Source organism: Ambystoma mexicanum, chromosome 4q (genome assembly GCF_040938575.1).
Source record: "Ambystoma mexicanum isolate Mex_15411 chromosome 4q, UKY_AmexF1_1, whole genome shotgun sequence".
Taxonomy (NCBI): domain Eukaryota; kingdom Metazoa; phylum Chordata; class Amphibia; order Caudata; family Ambystomatidae; genus Ambystoma; species Ambystoma mexicanum.
In genome coordinates, this window is record NC_090928.1 from 586,831,840 (window position 1) to 586,852,506 (window position 20,667).

A 20,667-nucleotide genomic window follows, 5' to 3' on the forward strand; every position below is an offset into this window, starting at 1 on the left:
ATGCAGAAGCACCACATGACAGACACAGAAGCCAAGTAGAGGGGACGCAATCGGCAGGTCCCTCTACTACCCCATACTTCCTTTCTTAGGGTACCGGATAGTACCCGCCCGTTGGGCACCAGGAGCTAAGTCAATTGACAGGGCATTCTAGGAGCGGAAGCAGGGAAATCTAAGCATGCATCACATGGCTGGACAGTTTCAGTTTGGGGATGTTTTGTTGTATGTTGGGGGGCGTGTTACGCAAAGGGATGGAGAGAAGCCTGGTATAAGAGCATGTAGTCCTAACACGAACACAGTCAATGTCTGAGGCAGGTCATCGGCCCTGCAGGAGCTTACGAGATCTATTACGCAATGGCCGGAGACATCAAAGTCATGACCTGGAACATCTGGGGCCTAAACAATTATGGCAAAAGGCAGAGGGTCATCACGTACCTGCGAAGACACAAAGTGGGGATCACGCTACTCCAGGAGACACATCTGACCAAACACAAGCAGAGTAAACGGGCAGAAAAGTTTGGGGTGGCGGGTTCTACATATTCAACGTACGCCAGGGGGGTCCTCACCTGGATAGCTCCATCAATTCCCCTTAAAGTTCTACACACTAAGGTTAATGACGAAGGGAGTATGGTTATCATATATGGTATGCTTAAGAACAAGGAAGTATGCATATTTAATACCTACGCACCCAACCACGATGCTACAAAATGTTTTCAGTCACTATATGCAAGATTGGGACTGTATAGGTATGGGGTCACGATTTGGGGCAGAGATTTCAACTGTACCATAAACCCCACAATAGATAGATCCGACTATCGGTTTAAAAGACCGGCCCACCAGCTAAAGCCTTAAGCACCCTTCTGAGTCCATTTCAGCTAGTAGATATATGGAGAACTCTTCATAATAGTGTCAGAGACTACTCTCATTACTCTGCCCCACACAAAGTACACACAAGATTAGACTACACACACAATGGAATTTGTAGAGGCGGAATACCTAGCTAGAGCCCTGTCAGACCATGCCCCACTTCTAATTAAATGGGTGATTACCGCCCCTAGACCACCTATACCCAACTGGAAACTCAGGAGTGAAGCGTTGTTGGATACAGCATTTAAAGAGCATGTAAGGAAAAGCATGATAAGAGTTCCTAGAAGTGAACGAGGGCAGTGTTAAAAAAAAGTGGGCACGATATCGGAAACATAAGGTAGTGCTCAGAGGAGAGAGTATAGCCAAGGCAGGGGGGAGTCCGTAAAACCATCACCACGGAAATAGAGGAAACAGAATTATACATTTCCGAAATAGAAAGGAAGAATAGTGCTGGGGAAGATCACTTAACTGAGGAAATTAGACTGAGGCAGAAGTGCCTGCCCCAATGGGACAAACTAGGCAAGTTTAATTACGCAAAATATTTAAGAGAGACGTCATGCACAAGAAGATAAACCAGGAATGATGCTAGCTTGGTTGTACAGGACCAATAACAAGCAATACCCAATATACTCAATTCAAACTCCGGAAGGCAATGTAGAAAACACGCAAAATGGTATCAACAAAGTTTTCCAGGAATATTACAGTGAGCTATACAAGGACTCAAATGTAGATCATGGAGAGATACACAAGAGGCTCTGGACCTCATCACTCTGCCATACCTAGATGATCAGCAAATAAGTATGCTGGATGAGCCCAGAACCACAGAAGAGGTTCTAGCCACAATAAGATCACTATCCTCGGGTAAAACCCCAGGCACGGATGGGTTGCCAGGGGAATATTGTAAAGAATATGCTGGTACCTTAGCCCCAATCCTAGCCAGAGTATACAATGAGGCATACGAAACAGGGATCCTCCCCGAAAGTATGAAAAAGCCTTAATAATTGCAATCGTCAAACCAAATCAAATTGCTACAGACTCCTGTCTTTACTAAACCAAATTCTTATTGCTATACTAGCAGATGGACTCCGGAAAGTAATAACACAGATCATACACCCGGACCAAACAGGATATGTTCCTGGAAGGAACATTTCCTGGAACTTAAGAAGGCTACACCACATTATAGACCGTACAAGAGACAGGGCGGAGCATTGCGCTGTGGCTTCGTTAGATGCGACCAAAGCATTTGACTCAGCACACTGGGACTGGCTTTATGCTACAATGGTCAAAATGAGAATCGGAACGCACTATGACATGGGGGAAACTAATATACACCAAACCAACAGCAAGGGTCAGAACAGGTACCACTTTGCAGAAAGGAACTAGACAGGGTTGCCCACTCTCCCCAATGCTTTATAGAATTGCGGTCAAGCCTATTGCAGCATTCCTGAGGCAGGAATACAGGGAAGCGGCAATAGGCATGGATGGGGTTGAGCACAGTGTCCATGTACGCAGATTATATGCTATTATACCTAAAAAACTCGGAAGATAACTTGCAACATGTGTTGGAGGGGATCTACGTGATTTGTCCACGGGTAAATTACCCGCGACGGAAATGTTTGCAATACAAAATGTTCTTACATTTCCCATGCAAACATTTCCACTACAAATCACACAGATTCAAATACACCCCCTCACACACACCCACACCCCCTACTTACCTTGCCTTCAGATGCGCTGTGTCACTGCGGCGCCGGTTCCGTTTCACTTCTGATAGGGAGCTGGCGCTGCAGGGTCCTTTTCTTTTCTTTTGCTTGGGTGAGCTGCGGGGTGTGCCCTGCAACCCCTGCCCACTATACTGTATAGTATAGTGAGCGGGGTGTTGCGGGGGACACCCCTGCAGCCCCCTTTTTTTTGTTCTCTTCTGGTGGGGGGCTGTCCCCCGCAGCAGGGTGTTGCGGGATGGATACCCCCCAGCCCCACCGAAAACACCTAAACACATACCATGAAAAGTTCAAACTTTTGGTAGGTAGAACTTTTTGTGGTGTGTGTATTAGGTCTTTTGGTGGGGTCGGTTATTTTTATTCAGACATTTTGTCCTATTCCGTTAGAGGTACTGGACAACTTTGGCATATTGACTTGGATAGGAATGAACAAGAGTAAATCCTGCCTCTTCCCGCTAGCAAAGTTAGCTGCAAATAGTGACAGTGCTGCCGGCCCTGCCCCTGCCATGGAGCAGTACCTCGTTCAGATACGTAGGGTTGAATATACACCACGATCCCAAGCAAGAACATGTACATAATACAATACAGGCTAGAGACAGATTAATTAAGTCAATGCAATTCTGGAGTTAGTTACCCTTGTCGGTCGTAGGAAGAGCGGCCTTACTAAAAATGGTTGCACTACCCAGGCTAATGCACTGCTTCGGAAAAATCCCATATAATATACCAAAGAAATTCTTCTTAGATCTAGATGAGGAGTGCTGGAGTTTTTTATGGAGGGGTGGAAGACGGAGTCGCACTCAACACATTGGAAAGACCTTATGCATAAGGAGGGCTAAAGATCCAGAACTTTGAGCTGTATTTTCTAGCTTGTCAGCTGCAGTCCATAGTAAACTAGATGGCTGATGACCCCACGGTGGATTGGACGCTCCTACAGCCAGCAATAAAACAGTTACACTTGAGGGACCCGATATGGGTTGCCCACATGAGTTGAACGCTCACCCACAACTAGTGAAGTTAGGCATACAAACATGGTGGAGGACCTGCAGAATTATGGGATTCAAGGACCCAATTTCGCTGCAGACTCCGCTGTCAGACAAAATGCAGGCAGGAGTGTGTGCACATTGGGAGACCCGTGGTGTCGCAATAGGGGACTAGAAAAGTGAAAATAAGCTGCTGGAATGTGAGGAATTGCAGGCAACTACGGGTGTACATGAAGGCCAATTCTTACTACATAGAGCCATATTATGCACAATAAAGGGAAGGTGGCCAACTGTTACGGAGGACATAATAGAGTGCAAAGAAATAGAAACTTTCATAAATATCTCGGAGAGGCATCCCATATCGAGACTCTATGAGGTATTGATTGAGCACAACTCGAAGGGAGAATTGAAGTGCAGGAGAAGATGGGAGGAAGAATGGGGGAGGGGGGAGTCCTTTGCAGATAAAGTATGGCCAAAAATAGTCTTGTATCACAAGAAAGTCTCTAGGAATGCTAGGCTACAGCTGCTTCAATTATACATAACAAAAAGAGCATGCCTAACGCCAAAAGCAATAGCCAAGTTCAGGGGGCAGACAGACAGGTGTGCCCCAAATGCAAGAAAGAAAACGCTAGTATGACACACGTTTTGGGAATGTGATATTATTCAGGACTTCTGGGGGCACATTGCAAACAAAGTAGCCTCTGGGGGCATTAAACTAGACATACAATCCCTGGAGGCATGCATACTGGGGCTCTTTAAGAGAGGCACTAAACAGAAAGCCATGGGAAAGATGAAAGACCTAATATGTGTGTTGGCCAAGTGGTGCCTAGCCATGCAGTGGAAGGCAGGGAAAGGCCCGAGTATCAATAGTTTATGGTAAGACCTAAGGAAATGGGCAACAGCAGAAACGGGGGGGAGGTGGGAAAGGGCGCTTGGGGAGCAAAATCAAGAACTTGGAGCAGACATAATGCAGTGGATTGCCCTCACAGTAACATTCAGTCAGAGCAGGGGTGAATGTGCAGACTGGTGGATGCAAGACAAGGCCGGGGCGAGCGTGTCCAGGACCAAAACTGAAGGCCGGAAAGACAATTCACAGGCAATTGGGGGTGGGGTGAGGGAAGTTGGGGATGGAACTGGACCACATACACTTTGGTGATGATGTATATAACATTGCATTGCACTGTAACCCATATATGTTTTAAAAAAGTTAATAAAGATCTTTTTTTTTAAAGAAACAAATGAAAATAAAGGGCTTTTAAAAGTTACAAAGTAACGTACTATTTGACCCCTTCATTCTGAAAAGGAATGCCACAACTAAATAATTATTTGTGTAAAACGTTCAGCTTGAGATGCTCTATTGGGTGAAGCAAAACTATGTTTCTAATGCTCAGGGCCTAGCCATGCCATTTGAAGTGTTCCATTCAGTATGCACGGCTCAGAGATTCACACTAACTGGGTGGGTTTCACTCCCCCTTCAGTGACAAACTCCATTTCCCTCTGAATTCGGAGGCAGAGCGTGGGACACACTACACAGCAAGTGAGAGGTTATGAGGCGATATTGTCAGTTAATTTTCGCTAATGCCCCTCAATCCAAAAATCTAGACCAATATCACAAAGGAAGGTGAACATGTTCTTCTGGTAGCACTTTAAAGGCACAGGACATGTTAGTTCCCCCTTATTGCCATAACCAGGGAATTCCATTTACCTCCTTTTGCCAACCAGATTGCCTCTGTTCAGTAACTTGCACAAATTAAAGCTTTGTTTTCCCTCTGGATTGCCTACTTCAGAAGAATTCTACCCCGCTGCGATGTCGCTTTGGTGTTGAAGGCACACATCCCCACCAAGAACCTCCATTTGGACCATTGAATTCAACCTCCGTTTATTTTTCATCTTGTAGCCATCACCCCTGCCAGACACTGTGGGAGATTGGTGGACATATTTTCTTTATTGTTTTTTGTCTGGATTTTAGAGTTGGGGCGGGCATGTCTTCAATTCTAGATCTTGCACTTCTCCCGAAAAATAACCTTCCTTCTACCAGTCCCATGAAATTGTGTCTCTTGTCCTTTTTCTCCGTCTCTCACATTGGACTTGAAAAGAGAAAGGAGCAGGCATGCCCGGGAAATTCTCTAAGGGCATTCATATCTATCAAGACACAACATGACCATTCAGAAGATCCAGTAAGCGGCAGGTGCAATTGGTTTTGGAGAGTTGAGGGGCAGCAACGTGAGTGTTCAGGTTGTGGACACTGCTGAGGCTCACATCGGAACTTCAGTCTGCACTACTTTATATTAGGGTTTGACTTAAGATCGCCAGTCCAGTACTGTTTTTGTAGTGATTAATTCTTTAATCTAAAACACAAATATCCTAGGTTGTAGTATATCGTATGCCCTGTGGCCTTTTCTGCAGGTAAAAAATAATAATAACCTACACTTACAATACCCTCAAAAGAGTAACGACTCACTAGGAAAAAGGAGTGCAGAGAATAATGCTCATATTATTGCTATGTAAACTATTATAGTAATGGCCGTTTGGTGTTGCAGGGCTTTGCTGTGCAGTTCATTAGCGTATACGGTTGCAACTTAGTTGCTTGCCGTGACAAGGCACGATAAAAGCAATAGGTGTGCCATAGCCATGTTAACAACACTGCTCCCCAGCACTGGAACCCTGAGCTGTCCCACTGCATCACCAGACAATATACTAGGAGTATAATTGTATCAGATTTGGGTTATTTGACTGGTAGAATTATTTGTGGCGGAATTCAACAGTCAATTTCGCTGCAAATACGTTTTTGCTGCAGCCAAACAAAACAAACCTATGTCCCCCCCAATTCAGCTGTACTTCTCTCCACCCCCTCACTCACCTTTTCTCCGTCCGCCGCCTCTCCCATGGCGACAGATCTGTCCCTCTAACGCAGGTCGTACCAGACGCTGTAGGGTCCCTTTTTCCTTTCCCCTCGGTGCCCCGCCTCCAATATTGAGGAAGTCCTGGAGGCCAAGAATACTGAAAATGGGGAGCCGGGGACACCCCAGCAACTGCAGGTTCGGTATATATATATATTTTTTTTAAATCGATCGAATGGTACTGCCCGAAATCGGTCAAATGTACCATTCATTCGATTTTCTTTTACGGACAACTTGGCTTATTACATTGTCTCCCAATCCGCCCTTCTGCATGCCAGGTTTGCAACATACCTTAAAGGCATACAAAGATTCATAGCAGCCAGTCCTAACCTTTTGTTCGTAACCCACATTCACCTTTTATAAAGGGTTTATTCAAGACTGGGCCACAGCCGGCCTCCCAGCTCGATTGTCTTGGGTTACGTTTCTAGAGTTTGCCCCATGAAAAAATGTAAACCGCTTGGATAGCCCTGGGAGGTTCACAGTACATTACTCGGAGGACAATCCTTGGTGCAGTTGACTGGTGCAGTAGAAAAATAAATAATATATGTTTTAAAATCAGCTCTAAAATAATGTACAGAACATCTCCGACATTAACTTTTTGTGTTCTATTAGTTTCTTTTAGTGCTTTGAAACAGCCCAAAAGCTTTAGTGGGCATGCAAGTAAGCAACATAACAGTATCGGCTTCCGTTACCAGTTTCTGTGAATACCTTCTTACTTCCCGGCTCAGGACTTCGCAGCTGTTCCATTTGAGGGCATGACATAGCACCTTGAAATTAAAAGGGTTGCCTCTGCTTTAGTGTTGGAGGAGTATGTGTATGTGGGGGTGAGTGGGCTTTTTAACTTTTGTCTTTCCCTCTCCAGCAAACACACATAGAAGGAGGCACGCGCTCATGCTGGCTGCCTCTGGAAACCCCTTAAAGGGAAAAAGGTATTCAGAAATATTTGAATGAATTAAAATGAACTTCTCTGTGCTGCTTGAAAAATGCCCATCAAGGGGTTCGTGTTGGTGCAAATTAATGTGGGCTTCCATAAGGTTTGATGTAATCCCACCTAGGTTTTGAAAGGGTGTGGGGAGGGGATTTGCCTGCTTAGCTACTCCCCAATTCCCTCCCCCGTGTATACTGCTGCTGGGGAAGTACCTAGGTCTTGGTGTCTTCTTTGTATAAAATTCATGTGTGCTTTGACATGTTTTAATCCAAACCTGCCGTTTGAAGTGAACTTGAGAAAAAAGTGAACACTTGTTAACTTTTTTTTAAATTAATGTAACTCTCAGTCTGCTGTGATAGTAGTTTAACCCCCACCCCTCTACGCACCTCACTCACTCTGGTAGAACTTCCACCTCTTTCCATCAACGGGTTTTACTTTAAATCTTCCTTCAAAATTTCGATTTGGTAACCAAAGACCATTTTTACAGGGTTTCGCTCATTTTTTGTTTTATATATGTGCATATTTTTGTACCCCTCCTTCAATTTCAGAACACGACAGTTTTGTTATACAGGCACATTATGAAAGCGTGACGCAAGATTACCCTGGTGTCGACTATTGACAAAAACAAGAGGAGGTAGCTGCAGCCCGGAATGAATAAGGTAAAGAAGCTGGATTATGCCGATTAACTCCCAGAACAGCCGCATTCAAACCTTTTTTTTTTTTTTACTGAACACCCTTGTTTCCAGGCTCCCCGCAAGCTTTAACTGCTTATATATTCTATTAAAAGCAGACACAGGAATCCCTTCTTAAAAACACCTTGCACCCAGCCCAGACACCCTTCATCCCTTAGCACCCCTCACCCCTCGAAACCACCCAGTGGGTCAGCCCCACAGTTTGATGAGCTCTGGCCCAGCATAAAGCCAAGTGTAATCCAACCTACCACTCAACAATTTACTAACCACAAAGCTCCTTGCAAGCCTCCAGAACTTTCAGGACGCCCGTTTCAGGGAGTTGCTCCCACTGGACCCACAGACCAAAACCCATCCCACCCATATACCAAAACCCACCCCACTTTAGGCATGGCCACCATCCCACTTTAAGCATGGCCATAGTGCCTACCCTGCTTTCCAGTCTCTGGAACCTGGTTGTTTGTGACTCAGGGGGTAAGTTGAAGTGTGCGCTCCTGTGGGCATCACTTGAATAAACATAGGCAGTTTAGGAAAGCCACACAGACTGTGCTTAAGGTACCAGGCAGCCTCTGCTTACCAACCTTACAATAAAACAGATGCCCTGCTTGACCTCTATCCTTAATGTGAAGGTCTCCTTTGCCTTAGCTAGCCACCATTAACCTTACCTTAAATGTAATTCTCTCATATGGCGTTCCAGTGGCTGATTTACCAAGTCACTACAAGCCAGGGCAGTTCTTCACATGAGACCAATCTGGTATGGCTTGGGAGGAGGTGGGAGAGATAATTTTTTTCTATCTTTAATTTTGTGTCCCAAGCAATCATTCTGCACACAGTCAATTCCCGGCTCTGACAACTAAGTCAGCAGGAGGGATTCCAATATGGAACTCTTCAGATGACCTCAAGGATGCCCTCTTTTAATAATAATAGGTATCTGTAGTCCAGATCATCTTGCCCCCAAGACATGATAATATCACTACCTCCTGGTACAGGCCTTCATGAAAGTTCTCCAGGGAAAAAAGGGAAGCTCTTGTCCATTCTTTGATAACATTTTCTTTTTGGTCAAAACATTGAAAACTATACATTCATCTTAACTATTGCCCATCTTACTTTTTAATGTTCCTAGATATTGGATAATTGTTTATCAACAGAAGGCTCAGTGTGAACATTATGGAGGCAGGGGAGCCTATGCAGTGTAACTGCCCTAGTATCCTTGCCCTCCCTGAATCCCTATTAATCTAACAAAACAAAGGGAAGTGTACCAGGCTGTGTCTCCTTTCTAGCCAAGCTCTATTAGAGGTCTGGGCTACCGGGGAAATGTTTCCATCTGGAAGTTATTCAGGAAATAGGGGGATTCTGTCTGCAGTGTCCGGGAAGAGAACTGGGTGGCTGTCCTGTAGCTCTTACCATGGTGCTTCCTAAGCACTGGTCCACCATTTTATGACCCCCCCTACCCTCTTCCTAATTTTCTCTTTCAACCCCATGTTAGCAATAGGTTACTTCTTTTATCACTCATCAAGGATTTAACTGCTGCAAAGGGTAAAATTCATCATGAGATCTGCCAGGAGATTTTAAGACCAATCAACTGGCCCGAATTGCTTTTAAAACAGAGCAAAAATGTGGATTTTGGCAAAGTTTTGGGAGAGTTTAGGCAAAACTTAAAGCTTGCCCTGTATGTGGACAGCTTAATAGGTTGACAGTTACATTGCATGTGCATATTCCAATCTTACGGTATTTGTCCTCACATGGACGAGGTATTTTTTCTCGCCAGACGAGGTTTCTAGATAAGTCTGATCTATGAAAGCCTTGTCAAAACAGGTTCATCCCTGTTCCTCCAAAACCATCAAGGACCACATTGACTCCCTGGCTCCTGCCCTGGCCGACTTCTGCAACCACTCCTTCGCCACTGGAGTCTTCCCTCCCCCCCTGAAGCAGTCCTTTGTGCACCCTCTTCTTAAGAAACCCTCGGCCAACCCAGCCTGCCCGGCTAACTATCACCCAATCTCCATCACTCCTTTCCTGGGCAAACTCTTGGAAAAGCTAGCCAGCTCAATCTTTACACTAAATCTGTTGGTTGTCTCCATGATCAGTCTGGCTTCAGAGCTACCAGAAGCACGGAAACTGCACTACTGAACATCCGCGAAGACCTGCTCTCCAACCTTGATTCCAACACCCCCTGTGCCCTGATCTTACTTGAACTCTCCTCTGCCTTTGACATGGTACACCATGCCATCCTGCTCAACCATCTCCGTGATAACCTGGGGATCACCAGTCAGGCCCTGTCGTGGCTGACTTCTTTCCTTTATGACCGACCCTCCCAGGTTCAACTTGGGTCCTTCCTCTCCTCTATCTCTACCTGTGGTATTCACCAGGGCTCTAACCTGTCTCCCTGGCGGATGACACCAGCTCATTTTCAGGCTACCCTCAGCCACCTCTTTTCCATCGCTCATCTCTGACTGTCTGCTTTCCAGGAGTGGTGTGCCGCCAATGATCTCTGCCTTAATGCCAGTTAGACTGAGATTCTCCTCATCGGCACACCCGCCCCCTCCTTTCCTGTCACTCTCTTGGCCCTCTTCCTGCTCCCACCTCTGAGGCTCAAAACCTTGGGGGTCATCTTCGACTCCACACTCTCCTTACATCTCTGACGTCTCTAAGAAGTCACACTACCAGTTGCACCTCCTCAGAGGTATTCTTTTCCTCTCCTTCCCCCAGAAGCTCACTGTCTCCAGAGCTCTGGTTCTCTCTAGGCTGGACTATTGCAACAGCCCCTCTCTAAATCTGCCTGCTTCTACTCTACACTGGTTACCTGGCCACCCTCTGATCTCGGGCCCGGGTTCCTCCCCCGCCAGTCACACACACATGCACTGCCTTCCTGGCAACCCCCGCACTTGGGGACTGTTTTCTGTATCCCTGCAGTCCCACTACCAGCACTTGACACATGATGTCTGCACCTACCCTTGCACTTGCCACCTGCTGACGGTACTTTTACTTATTGTTTATTTATTCGACTATCCCATGTACTGCACTGTCCCCTCCCCCTTCCCCCTTCCCATGCACTTGTGCGATCTGAATGACACCTGGCCTAGTAGGATCGCTGTCTGGCTTCCCTCTGTTCCCCCTCCCTTGCCTCATCACGCCTTGAAACACTTTGTATAGGCGCGTTATAAATGCCATACATCATATCATGGATATGTTTGTGCCACTAGTTGCTTCCACCCCCTCAATTTATCCCATGGCAAGTTATTGTCAGAATCACAAATTGCTGCAACACACAATAATAAGGCTGGGTGTTTGATGGAACAAATACAACTTTGGAAATGGAGACACTAGGTTCAGTGTACATTCTTGAATGACTTGCCAGCGGCATCCCATGACATCACATTCAAGGGCATAGGATTGTGATGCTTAATTTCCAGGGATGGGAGCTCAGTCATGAAGCATTCAAAGTACTAATGAGTGCTAAAGCCACTAATGTTACATGCGAGATTGGATTCACTTTGATAATAAAAAAAAAAGTGGCAGAAACCTCAGTAAACATTGCACTAGCTCAACCATCAGCGACACTCCAGGAAGGAGCGTGAGAGCAGCTGAATAGGTTGAGTCTCTTATCTACAGGCACATTTCTAATGACACTGGTGCTGTAGTACACACAATATTCCTCAATATAACAGATGCCTGCATACCTTACAAAAGTGTATTTCTACAACAGCCCACACATTCAGTTGGAAAGATTTGTCTGCGTTTAAGAGTGATCCAGGGTTCACTTAAAGGAACGTCATTTCACTGTGCAAATGGCAGATTGACCTTTACCACGGAAGCATGTATGCCACCTGGTTGGCTATTGGTGTGGTGGTTGTCAAGAACCAACACCCAAACAAGACTGCCCAATCGTCTATGGGGACAGTAGGTAGGCATCTAACTTTTAATAGATTGGAGTCAGTGGTGCTGTGGGAAAAGGCAAAAGCTCAAAATGCAAAGTGATCAATTTTGTGAACTTTGGGCGATGCACAACTGGCTGCAAGATCAATCAGAAACATACACTGAGGTACTAGGAAATGAAAACAATGATGCAGAGTCCACAATAGTGGATAATAAAGACCATGACTCTACTCTTCACCTAACCACCACCACACACTGCCTGTATACAACTCTCTCAAAACTGCCTGCATGTAATGTGTAATGTTTGTACCTGATCTGTATTTACGCCTACGGCCATTCAGATGCCTCATGTAACTAAGCTCAAAACACGTAACACGCCTCGATGCCCAAGGGCTGTTTGCGCGCTATACAAATTTAAATAAATATAATGACGGGTGTGGCCAGACGTTCATGGGGAAGGGCTCCGCCTGGACGAAATATATGAGATTGAATGAGCACACTTCAGATTTAAATGGTGCAATAGAATGCCGCGTTGTGTTAGCACTCGTACACCTACTCCCACAGCAGATAGTGGGCACACCGCCAATCGTTAGGTCCTAGGAAGTATAGACATGGGATGTTGGTGGCAAGAAGCCATCCCGCAAATATAGTATTGCAACTGTGGCATCGAAATGGTTAAAACGATCGGTTGAATTTCATGTATTCATTATTTACAAAGCATCCCAGCAGGAGGACAGGGCACTATTCCCGGGTATTTAGAAGTTCATACGTAGGACGTTTTGAAAGGGCGGCATATTGCGTGGAAGAAGACGGATTATGTAACATTGTTTTAAACCAAAGTGACAAAATTAAAAAAAGCTATGGTATATCACACCGAAAATTGAACAGCGACAGCACAGGTGCCCTTTTCTTTTATAATGTCTATAGGGCAACGAAAGGAATACTTCAGACCAACGGAAGAAACGCCTGATGCTACACGTTAGGCAAAATATATCGTTTAAGCCTTTTCCAGGTGTCTTAGTTACCCTAGGGAGCAGCATACTGCAAGGTCACGGTACGCTTGCTTTGCATTCTCTTTATGGAAGCATTATCAGTCAGACATTACGTGACTACCCACGTACTGAAACTGTGATTAAACACGCATTGATTAATCCGACGATAATATGTGGTTTGTTCGGCCCTTAAGAGATCATGTGTCTTGCTCTTTTTAACAACTCTTGTCAATATGTCCTATACTATCTCGCCCTAGCAGTCTGCGCACCGACATCGTTTCCTGGCTGAAGCGGGGTGTGTGCCGTGCACGCAATGACTGCCCTTGTAGTGCTCTGCACACTCCTGGCTAGGAGGACTGTGTTGTCTTCCTGGTAGTGGCTGCGCTGTGATGCAAATGATGCACGCTCAGCCCGTCAGCCTCTGGCCTCCCATTGGTCGCGGCCGCCCAGCCACCTCGGCGCACAGCGCGGCCCCCGCCCCCACGAGTGCTCACTGACTGACCTAGCGACAGCAAGCCGGGAGAAATGAACAGGGAAAGCGAGGACCCAGCCCCGAGAAAGGAAGCGACAGCCGCCACCCAGCCCGGGACAGGAAGGAGAAGCAACTGCGCCCCCCGTGCGCCGCTTCCTACCGAAGCACCGGATGTGCCGCCGCCGCCTCCGGAGGGGAGGAGGCCGCACTTCCGCCGCCCGTCACCACAGGGGGAGGGGAGCACGCGCTAACGAACAAAGATGGCTTCCCCCCTCCTCCGTACCCCCTCCCCCCTGCAGCCCGCATGGCGGTGGCGAGGCCTTCTCCCGGGGGCCGAGAGGCAGGCCAAACTGAGACTCGGGCCGCGACCTGGGGTGCCCCCGGCTCTCGGCGCCGGGCCTCTTATGCCAGGGGAGTGGGGGGAAAGAGTCCTGTAAAGAAGTGGGAGGAAGTACGAGGTTAGACCCCGGTTCCCGTACCTACCATAATGACGCGCAACACCCTAACACCCCCCCCCCCCCCCCCCCCTCACAGCCCCCCAAACAAGGTCTCGGCTATGAGCCGCGGCCCAAACACGCGTCCGGTTACTATCCTCCACCCTACATTTAAAATCCCAACCCAGAGCCCCGGTTCACACTCCCGGGATTAAGCAGCCCCAACAACGCCCCCCAATTACAAGCGCTCCGTAGCTAGCCTCACTCAGGCGGCATAGAGCGCCTGGTACCAGGGCAACGACACGTGTTCCAGACTCACCCCTGTTATGTCCCAACACTCAGCCCCGGTATGCCCTCACGCTCTTCCCCGGGTGACCTCCCGGTGCCGGTCCCGTGATCCTCCTCTTTCACTGCTCCCTGTTCTCTGCGGGCGGCGGCGGCTACTGCCGGTGCTGCTGCTCCGCTCCCGTCCGGTTGCGTTAAGGGTCACATGACCATCGGCGGCGGGGCCCCTTGTGCAGCAGCAACTCCTCTCCCGCCGGGAGACAGGGCTGGCGGCGAGAGGCTGTGGCGGCAAGCACCCCTCCCCCTCCTTCTGCCTCCAGCGGCAGCAGCATCCCCGCCAGCAGTACAGAGCTAGGCAGTGGCAGAACACACGGCGCCGGCACAGTCCGCTCACACTGCCTTCAAATGTGACATACCGCGTGTGCACCGATATAAACACACACCTCCTGAAGCACAAACGGAGCGCCGCAACCCCTGCATGTCATAGTCAATATATACCCGTTAACATTTTAATTGCAACCAATTTCACTTCTTCATTTTAAAGAAAGTTCTGTGTTCACTTTACCCCGTGTTTATAAAACAGAAGTCCCCTTGACATATGTGATTGATATTCCACTGCATCGAGTTTTAATTATCGGTGTAATTGTAGAACATCTTATGTTTAGTAGTTTGTCATTTTTTTTGTACTGTATTATTCGAGGTCACTGCTTGCTGTTTAATGAAATCTTATTGGAAACGGATAAGTCTGTCAAACACATATTGACCAAACTTTAATTAGGAAAGTTGGATGTCACAGGACGTATTGATTTTTATTTGTAACTAAAAGCAACTGATACACACATGCAGATGTTCAGTTTTCGGTGTGTCTATACCAAACCCTTTGTGTGGATAATTTTCATTCATGTTATTAAACAATCATAGCAAGTAAGTCATTTTTTTTGGTTAGCACTCAATCTTTAACCTCTTCATTTCTTTCATCTCAAGTCAGGGTAGTTGTCCATAAGCAATTTCCTTCCTTACTACTAATCTATCCTTGAGCTATTCGCATGCCTTGCCTTACCTGGATGATTCAGCAGCTCATTATTCGCCCATTCAACACTATTACACTGCAGACCCTCCTTAACTTCTGTCCCAATCAACCTCCTTCACCTACTCGCTCCCCATCAATGGAATTCCCTACCTCTGACAACAAACCTTCTCCATCTGGCTTGAAGACTGCACTGAAAAGTCCCATGCTTTCCAGTAAGGACATTCATGCTGTCGCATCACTCCCTCTCTGATCTCTCATGCTGACCTTTAAACATGTACATAGTTGCAGGATTCGTAATTGAGATTCATTGAGCAGGAGCTAAAGCCAGCTCCTGGTTGTCGGGCATCACCCAGTAGGCAGGAGCTACCGCAGGGGAGCCGCGAGCTGCCAGAGATGCCTCTTTAACATTTTGTCTATTTTGAATGAACCATTGTGTTTAAATGTGTATTAGACATGTTTTAATTCTTCTTTATCAACATTCTCAGATACTTCAAGTTAATGTCACATAGATGTTTGGAAGGCACCAGTTGGACCTAAGAGCCCAAAGTAGCTCCTGGTAGCTGTTGGTTTCAGATTCTAAGTGATCCGACCGTGGCTGATTTTGCAGCGGCCAGAATGTTCGCATGAGAAAGGTGCGAACTACCAAAAGTTTGCACCTTTTGTCATGCGAACATACTACGGGGGCTGCAGGGGTTTCTCCCGCAACCCCCGCTCACTATTCTGTAAAGTACAGTGAGCTGGATGTTGTGGGGGACACCACTGAAGCCCGCGTTTTGTTTATTTATTTTTTGCGGGTGTGCTGCAGTGGTGCACTATGCCACGCCGTGTAGTGAGCGGGGTGTTGCGAGAGACACCCCGCAGTTTTTTTTTTTTTTTTTATAACTTACCTGCAATGCTACCACCAAAGGTTCGAACCTTTGCTGGTAGCATTTTTCGGTAGTTTTGTACAGTTGGACCTTTTTTTTCCAGTCTGATCGTACAAAACCTTGGTTTCAAGCTAACAGACTCTACTATGCTAGAAGCAGGATCTAAATAGCTCCCAGCTCCCCTCAATTTCGAACCCTCTAGTTGTAAATACTGGAAATAATCTTCCACTGTATCTCAAATTATTAATCCTGTAGTAGTTATGCAGGTGTACACATTTTAAATTGCAAGCTAGTAGGTGGGTGTTAAATCACCAGCTCCCTCACTTCTCCATGTGCACAGAGCACACCATTTCTTACTTGCCAGAAGTCAATTATTGCATGCCAGTGGAGCATGCACGTTTTCAGGATATATGCAAATGTGTAACTCTGCCAGTGCCGCTCCCTACTACACATTATCTGTCCTACTTTAATCTGCGAATGATTGCATAGACAGATGTACAAGCTCATGTTGATTTATCCATTTTTGTAACGTGATTGCAACGTGAGCATTTTTTTTTCAAATGTAATACATTCTATTTCACTTCCTTGTTAAGACCTATTCCTTTTTAGTTTGGGCTATTAGGTGCTGTTTTAGTGCTACCTGAAAGGCAAAACTATTGAATTAGAATGCAGATGGGGGAAATACAACGCTTGTAGGTGTTGTTTGGCTCTTTGCCCACCCATTGACTGCCAATGCTAATCCCTATGGCCATTTCCACCCGATTTCTGACCAACACACCTCTCCTTGTGGGAGCTCTTTCAGCTCCTTTTAATCAAGCCGTACCATCTAACATTTCACTTGTTTTTTCAAAGCAGACTTCTGAGAGTTAATTACTTAATTGGAGTTGTAAACACACTACTGGTGTAATCAAAATGCCTTAACTAGGTCTGCTTTTAGCCACTCGCTTTATAAGAACTAGGCGTGTCCTTCTGAGTAGTCCTGTTGAAAACAAGCATTGGCAAAGCCAACAGTTTTGCTGTGTGCATTCCTATTAGGCATTTGCCAGGCACTGCTAGTAGATGCGGAGCTACTCGCACCATTTTGCACCTGCTACCATCAATAGCTGGTTAATACCACTATGGAGGTCCCTGGGGAAGTGCCTTTCCCATGCTAATGCTTTGGATCTCATTGGCCTTGTTTTGTTGATTAAAACATACTACTAGTACTAGCTGCTTTCAAGCACATTGAGATGCTAAAGCATTCCGTAAAGCCAAGGTTCAACCATTCATAAACACAGAAGTGTCCTCCAGAAATGATATCTGTTTTAATACATGGTTTTCCAGGTGTAACACACTACTTTGCTCATAATATTTCAAATTGCTGGAAGGTTTGGGAAATGCCTTTAAAATGTTGGTTATCAGAACATGTATGTATACCCGGGTTGGGTGACTGCCCCGCAATGCTATTTCTAGCTTGGTTATTTTTATGAAGGGCTTGGGTTTTTAAACCATGTATATGATTAATGCAATCATTTTTGTGCACAGTGTGAATATACACTTGAGAGGAGATTGGTAAAGATCCAATGCACCAAGGAACACAAGAAGTCCAAAAGTATGATTACATGTCATATTGGTAGCTTGCTCAGCGATTGGCACTGTGAAGGAATGGGGGTTAAGAAAAGTTGAACTGAACAATAAAAAGTGGTTATAGTGCAGAAGAAAGAGGGGAACGCTTATACATAGGCTACATATTGTGGCAAGTGGAGAGATGGAAACCCAAGCGCTTGTACCTAAAACAGTTATGGGAGGCGGCTGCAGGTGAGTGTAGGGTGTGGGTAAACTGCCAAATAGTCCACCGTTCTAGAATGCTAGTTTACCAGTTACATTCACACTGCACACAAATCAATGAAGTCCATGCATTAGTTGCATATGAATTAATTGCTTGCAGGTCAGCCTGATGCGTGTTTTGAGCTATGTGCTCTTCCTCCAAGGCTTGATCAGTCCCCCTGCGGATGTGTAAGCTGCCGAAAGGTTCGAATAAGTTAATGGATGGACGCAACTGCGCAATAATATAGTGTTTGAACGAGTGTTACCCTACAGGCAATTACTTTTTGTGATACATTTTGGACCAAGACTGATGAAGCCTCAGAGGAAGAGCACATAGCTCGAAACGCGTGTCAGGCTGACCTGCAATCAAATCGTATCCAACTAATGCATGGACCATTGATTTGTGCGCACTGTGAATGTAACTGTTAAACTAGAACACTTACATAGTTCCTTCTTTTTCCTTTGAGGTGGGGGTGCTACTCCTTCTACCAGATAGACTATACAATTGGGGAATAATCCAGAGGTCACATCGTTCCCATAAATGGTGAGGGAGCAGACTCATTGGTACATTTATTCATTGGGTATTTATAATGTGCCTGTACACAATGTGTTTCAACGCAGGGGGCTGGGGGAGGCAGGGATGACGAGACAAAAAATATTCCTTCTAGGCCTTGTGACATTTGGATCATGCAGTGGTGCTGGTTAGGGTGGAAGGGCCGGTGGCTAGGCGAGTGCCAGGGGAGGCCAGGTAGACAGAGCCAGGGGAATGCAGAGACTGTAGGGGGAAAAGAGGTCCACAAGCTAAGTAAGTGCGAGTCAAGGGGTCGGTAGGGCTCAAGGGTGCTGGCCCAGCCAGGCTAGTGCAAGGGGAGGAGGCCCGATGGGCAAGTGTAGTTGGGCGCTTGGGGGGGGCTCAGGGGAGACCAAGTGCAGGGGTAGACTGAACGAGGAGGGCCTGGTGCCCTGTAAGACACTGAAGGAACCAGGTTGCCAGTCAAGTGGCAGAGGGGGACATTAGCAGGGGAGAGAAGTAGGAAGAAAAAAGGAGGGTCTTGAGAAGCTTCTGGAACTTAAGGAGTATGTGTATGAGGCAGAGTGAGCTCAATGAAAAGGAAGGAGAAGAAGAGGCATAGGGAGGTTGAGGATGACCCTTCTTCTGTGCAAGTCCTGCCTGCATACATGCTCCAAAGCCCATAAGAAAAAGGAAGGGCTTCTCCAAAAAGGAGGTTAAGCTAGTGGTTAAGCAGGATATACATGAGCAGCAGCAAGTCTGAGGGAGGAGGAATCCCTCTTCCAAGCCGTCATCCTTTTCCAGCTAAAGCACAAGTTCCTCTTTGTCCACATCATCTTCTCCATCAGAGGAGAATCCAGACCCTCTAGGGAAGTACCTTGGCAGGGAAGAAGCTGCAAAGATTATTCCCCAGATATCGGAATCCATGGGTTTTGTGGAGCTGCTTGGTCCGGGTCCATCGATTGATCCACAAATTCGCCAATACAAGCATCTCCCTAAGTTGGGGCTTACCCTGATTTCAGTTATCGGGTCCAATATCCTGGATGAGTGGAAGGACCTGGAACACATTCAGATGCCTAGGTTCACATCAAAACTTTATCCATTGCGAGGCAAAGAAAAGGCAATGCCAGAATCAATCCTTTCTAGTCTGGTGGTCAGGTCATTGATGGCTGAAGAGGAGGCTGCGGTCAGGGATCGTGTGGACAATACGACCGTTTCAGTATTCAAAAAGGCCTATTCAGGGCTCTTAACCCTTTGGGCCAATACCTATGGATCCTACAGAGACAGTGCTGAATGGGATTAACAAGCTTTTCATAGCTATTGAGGAAGTCAATGTTTGTGCACCCATTTTGGGGTGATGACGAGGTAGGTAGAGCTGCTTTCGGATATCACCTATGTGTGTGGCGGGGGCAGGGGGTCAGAGGAGCTGCTGTGGGTTCTGCCTTTTCTGGGCATTGCCATGTGCACACATGGAACTGGCATACGGATGGGTCCCAGAGGGCTATTGCGCTAAAACTTCCTTTTGAAGACATTAAGCTGTTTGGAGACACCCTTGTAGAAAAAGTCCATACAGTGTTGAAGGCAAACAAGCATGGATGGGGTTACAGGCTGGAACTTGCTCAGCTGCCAGTTCCATCAGGGGCGGTGTGGATGCCTTCCACACAGTCCAGCGCCAAGAGGATGGTATTGTCCCGGGGTATCCCCTGTTTGCCTGTGCAAGCAAAGGGTGTGGTGTTTGGTACCGCAGGTGTGCAAGATGCTGGCCGACCGTCGGACCTACACTTCGGCCTCACAGATGCAGCATACCCTAATTTCCGGCTATGATCACAGAAAGGCCAGATACCGGAGCCCACTAAGGCGAAGCCTGTGTAGGCAAAGGACGCAGTGTTGTGCACCGCAGATGTTGGGTGCTGTGATATGGTGCCCCATAGGCTCCACATCCAGGAACACCAAGCTGCGCCCCTACCCATGCCCGCAATCATTTGCATTAGGCAAGAGCACTCGCGCAACTTGTCCTAGGACCCAGCATCCTGGATTACCAAGCTACGTCCAGGCCCGCAACCCCCTACATTAGGCAAGCGCACTCATGCAACTGCATCCTCGAATTTCGAGCTGTGCCCCGGCTCCTGCCCAGGCCCTCAAACCCCTGCACTAGGTAAGCGCATTTGTGCAACTTGCCCTACAGTTTTCACCCCTCTTGCGACTAGACGCCATGGCACCCACCTGCCTACCCACACCCCTCTATGCATCAGGAACCAGCGCCTCCAGCACTGCACCAGTCGATCTTTACCCACAAACAACCAACATCTCCTA

The 20,667-nt window shown here is 46.8% G+C and overlaps 1 protein-coding gene across 3 annotated transcripts in view; it reads right to left on the reverse strand.

Moving 5' to 3' along the window:
• ZBTB2 (zinc finger and BTB domain containing 2) overlaps positions 1–14,608 on the reverse strand; it is a 68,185-nt gene extending 53,577 nt beyond the window's left edge. For 2 of the 3 annotated variants that reach the window (XM_069608136.1, XM_069608134.1), the window contains exon 1: positions 14,176–14,608. The gene's annotated coding sequence lies outside the window, so the exon portion shown is untranslated. Of the gene's footprint in view, positions 1–13,452; positions 13,643–14,175 lie in introns of those variants that run through there. The other variant, XM_069608135.1, reaches the window with a different exon arrangement.
• Between the last annotated feature and the right edge of the window lie 6,059 nt (positions 14,609–20,667).